The following is a 5278-nucleotide window of genomic DNA, read 5'->3' as shown; positions in this document are numbered from 1 at the left end:
GAAGGAAGGAAGGAAGGAAGGAAGGAAGGAAGGAAGAAAGGAAGGAAAGGAGTGAAGGAACAGTATGTAATGGATCCAGTTGGGGTTACTTCATCTGCCATGGTCTTTCAAAAGAGGAAGGAGAATTTTGGAAGCCAGCGTTTGGGTAGAAGTTCAATCCTTAGAGAAGGTTTTGACTCATCAGACCATAGAAGACATCAGAAACCCTTGCCACAAGTTGCCCAGCATACTCTCAGTTATTAGCATGCTTCAGGAAGATCTAAAAGTGTAGTTTTATAAAATCACAGGCACCCACTCTGCAGACTCTACAATCACTTCAACTGGGACAGAGAGGCCTGGGAGCAGCCTATGTTTCAGTGACTCTAGCACCTTGGCCAAAAACAGGCCTAGAAGCACAGGCACAACCCTGACAGACCAAAGATGTGGAGAATGAGTATGTGGGCTTGGCTAGTCTAGAACAGCACTGTGTAATAGAAATACAATGCAAGCCATGTATGAAATTTCAAATTTTCCAGGAATCACATTTTTAAAAAGTGAAAAGAAATGGGGAAAGTGAATGTTAACATTTTACTTAACCCAATCTATCTAAAATATCATCACATTTCAATATGTAATCAAAATAGAAATATTTAATAGTTTACATTCTTTTATTCATACCTAGTCTTGGGAATACGATGTATATTTTGTGCCACATGTTACTTACAACACATGTGGTTATTGGCAAACTGGTCAAAAGAAACTGCATACAAATTCTAATCTCTCAATATGCTGGGATATCAGGATATGCTATGAAGTATCAATGGAGTAACTCCAGCAGCATGACTTCAAAACAACGTACAGTTACGCATAGTAATAGGAGAACTGGATCCCGTCTCTGTAGTTGGCTAGTTGTGTGACTTTGGACAAGTCACTGCATCCCTCTTTCCTAGCAGTTGTGCTAGTTGATCTCCCAAGTACATGAGAAGTCTCAGATTTCCAAGGTCTTTGGGATAGTGAAAGACACTGGTGATGGTTTTAAAGATATGTTCACTATTTTTTTTATCCTTGTCCCAACAGAGGTGGAGCCTAATCCCCACCCCCTTCAATATGGGTTGGACTTAGTGACATGCTTCTAGTGAACAGAATATGGCAGAAGTTATAGGATGCCACTTCTGATATTAAGTTATAAAATGAGGTTTTTATGTGGGATTCTTTCCCTTTTTCTCATTACATGCTCTGGGGAAAGCCAGCTGCCATGTCACAAGGGTATTCAGACAGTCTATGGGGTGGTTCAAATTGTGAGGAACTAACACCTGCTAACATCCATGTGAGTGAGCCTAGAAAAAGATCATGTTCCAGCCAAGCCTTGAGGTGACTGCAACCAAGAGGACAGACTATGACCTCACGACAGGCCAAACCCCATAACTACCCAGTTAAGCTATTCCTGGATTTCCAACCTACAAAAAAAAAAATGAGATTTAAAAAATGTGTTGTTTTAAGCTGCTAAATTTAGGGAAATTTGTTGCACAGACATAGCTAGCTGTCACAGTACTCCTGGTATATGAAAGACAAGCCGAATGAACTGAAAAACAGGTTGACGGCAAGCAGGACAGCAAAAAACCATCCTTTCCATCGTGCATGGGCACTTCCAGGAAGCAGCAGTGAAAAACAGAACCACCTATCATAATAAGTAACAAAAATGGAGCACTTTTGTGTGTTACACTCTGTTCCAAGCACTTTGTATTTCTTAACTCATTTAGTTTTTACAATGACTTATGAGATGGGTAGTACTAATACTTCCATTTGATAGATAAGAAACACAAGCATAGTGGTTAAGTAATTTGCCCAGGATTATCCAGGTTTTAAGAGACAAAACTATGGTTTGAACATTGATTGTTTCTACTTCTATCTATAATGCCTCACACGTGAAATTAGGTGGATTTCTCCCCAAGGCCTAGTTGACAGAGAGATGTACAGACACACAGTGAAAAGGCTGGAAATAATTACTTCCCTTGGGAACAGTGTGTGGGTCCCAGGGCTCAACACCTATAGTTTGGTTATTTATGCGTAGAGATTCTGGCAACAGCCACAATTATATTTCTGGGGTGCTCTCAGATGGGAAGACTGACTAAGGCACTGGCCCAGATTTTCTTAAAAAATAAAACCTTCTAATATTACAAATGCCAATGTAGCAATTAGTTAAGGAGGATCCATATCATCTGAATTTGGAGGACTTGTTATCTGGGGATCAGATTTTCAGGTAGCGACAATGGGAAATTGAGATGTTTTAGGGGCAGAAAATGCAAGGGACAGTGAGCAGAGCTGTTCTTTTAACTGGAAATGAAAAAGGGATGTCAGACCACAGCAGATTACCCTGAAGTTCAAGGTTAGTGAGGATTTCCTGTCAGGGAAGACTGTGAAATTTGAGTCTGTGGAGTTTCCTTCCCCAGAATTTCCCCTCTAAGGTTTTTAGACTGTAACACTAAGGGAGGAGCGAGTTCTATCAGAGAGGTTAGAAACATGACTTTGGAGGCAGGGCTGATTTGGAGCTCTTTAATTTTGTCATGTGTGAGCTATATAAATTCAGCTAGATGACCACCATGCCTATGCTCCAAATTCCTCAACTATAAAATGAGGATTATAGTAATATCTGTATGTTATGAATGCTATCAATGATTGATAGCTCAAGCTGACCTAAGTCAGTTTGATCTTTCATAATTACTACTCCTTTTTTGAGTAATGTAGGTAGCTTTAATAATTAGAGGTAAATGAGCCCATCTCCCCCTAATCACCCCACCAGGTATTATGTAACAATTAAAGCAATTCTCAGAAATTTGCCCCAGATATAAATATTTATTTGCAAGCAGGTGCCAAGTGGATGAATTCTTGACTTCTTTCTTTGTTCTGCTAAATATTTCTACAGATCCTTGTCCAGAAGCTTTACTTCAAGCAAATGAAAAAAGATTCTAGTAGCAGAAGTGAGCCCTAGTCAGGTAACAAATCTTTCTAATATTCCTATCTATTCCTAAACTGAAGATGCTATTCAAAAGTTTGCAGACTCCTGGACTCATCCACCAGTTCATACAAGGCGGGGAACCTTGCATAGTGTCTCCACACAAGCCACAAATGGCTTGAACACAGTGGAACCCCAATTCCACTAATGCAACACTACTTCTGATACCTATTACACTAATTTACCAGGCTTCTTATACTTGCTAAAAGTAAAGAGAGTTCAAGGGCTTAGAAGGCTTTTGAAGTACAGAGGTGTGATCTGTACTGGATCTCAAAACAACAGTGTTTGCTAATTTTCACTGAATAAGTACTGCCACCGTACTGATTTTAAGTCATTAACATGACATTCCTGAAGGCAGAGCTAAAAAAAGATGGATACAAGCAGCTGTGATGAGCTGGTTCAAGCCAGCTCCTGGACACCACTGAGTGTGGTCTTATGATTTGCGTTTTCCAAATGCTGACTACTCTAAGTAACATCCAATGTTAACAAACAGCTTTGTGTTCATTACCTAATGTTGCATTAAAAATTACCACCAGACTTGGCAGCTGAATACAATACACATTTTTTATCTGTTTCTGTGGCTCAGGAATCTTGGTTGGACTTAGCTGGTATTCCTCTGCTTTGAGGTCTCTTAGAAGGTTGTGATCAAGGTATTGGCCTCATTCATGGTCTCACTAGAAGATCTGACTAGAGAGGGATCCACTTCTAAGTTTAATCTAGAGGGTATGGGCCTCAGTTGCTGTTGGAAGTTAGCTAGAGGCTGCCCACAACTCCTTGCCATGTTGATGTCTCCTGCTTCATTATCACGTCCAGCATGGAAGAAAAGGCAATGAGAAGGAAAGAGAGTGCTAGCAAGAGAGAGAGTGAAGGAAAGACTGAAGTCATATTGTTTTGTAATCTAATGTCAGAAGTGATATCCCTTCATTTTTACCATATTTCATTTGTTGGAAGCAAATCACTGGATTCAGTCCACATTAAAATTTAGGGTTTTATACAAGGGTGTGGATACCAGTAGGTGGGAATCACCGAGAGCTATTTTTAAACAACTAAGCCCCTATAGTACAGATGAAAATTATCTCTCAAGTATATGTCACATTACCCATGCTGAAAGTGTTTCAAAATAAATTATAAGCAATATGAACAAAGGCAATGCAAGCTGAAAAATAAGCTCAGTAAATGTTCACCCACTCTCTTCTCCTCCTTGTCTCTTTGGAATGGGCACACTGGAAAGGCACAGTTACAGACTACAACTTGTAAGAGCTCCAATATGGCCAGTACAATGCTGAAAATATTTAAAGTTCCTTAAAACACTTGCCCTCTTCTTTTCACCACAGACTCACAATTCCCTTTTATTTTTTTTTTATTTTTTTTTAACGTTTATTTATTTTTGAGACAAAGAGAGACAGAGCATGAACAGGGGAGGGGCAGAGAGAGAGGGAGACACAGAATCTGAAACAGGCTCCAGGCTCTGAGCTGTCAGCACAGAGCCCGACGCGGGGCTCGAACTCACGGACCGCGAGATCGTGACCTGAGCCGAAGTCGGCCGCGTAACCGACTGAGCCACCCAGGCGCCCCATCACAATTCCCTTTTGCCTGACATACAACAGATTCACTTTGTTACATTGGCATTCTGGTCCCTGCAAGATTTGCATCAAAGACCCCTTGACACTGATGCCTGTAATCTGCAGGTAAACCTCATTTGAACACTATCTGTAATCTCCTCCCTTCCACTGAGTCTATTTGTCACCCAACAAATACTTCTCCAGTGTTTCTCATGTTCAAGAAACAGTGCTAGACAAGCCATGAGACATACAGTTGAGTAGAATATAATGCCTTGGCCTGGCCAAATGAGCTATGTCTCATTTGCTTTTTTATTTCAAACTCCAGTGTTCCAAAAATAGTCAAGGTAGTGGGAGAAGCAACAGCAAAGGACTGGGAAAATTGAGAAAACAAAACCTCTCTCATTCTGTGAACAGAGGAGTCCTCCGCACACCACACTGAAGCTATGTAAAGTGACCCAGGAAGATCTTCAAAACATAGCCAGACATCGCAGATCAGAATACTGGTTCTCAAAGTACGGTCCCCAAACCAGGAGCTTAACCACACTTGGAAGTTTGTTAGAAATGCAAGCTCTTGGGATCCATCCCAGACCTTCTGAATCAGTAATTCTGGGGGTGGGGCCTAGCAATTTGTGTATTATAAAGCTTGTCAAGTGATTCTGATAGTTCCTCTAGTTTGAGAATCACCGCAGTACAGCATGCTAGAACTGAAAGGCATCTTAGGGAT

Source organism: Panthera uncia, assembly GCF_023721935.1.
Source record: "Panthera uncia isolate 11264 chromosome A3 unlocalized genomic scaffold, Puncia_PCG_1.0 HiC_scaffold_11, whole genome shotgun sequence".
Lineage (NCBI taxonomy): Eukaryota > Metazoa > Chordata > Mammalia > Carnivora > Felidae > Panthera > Panthera uncia.
The sequence above is the reverse complement of the archived record's forward strand: the minus strand, read 5'-3'. Positions refer to the sequence as shown.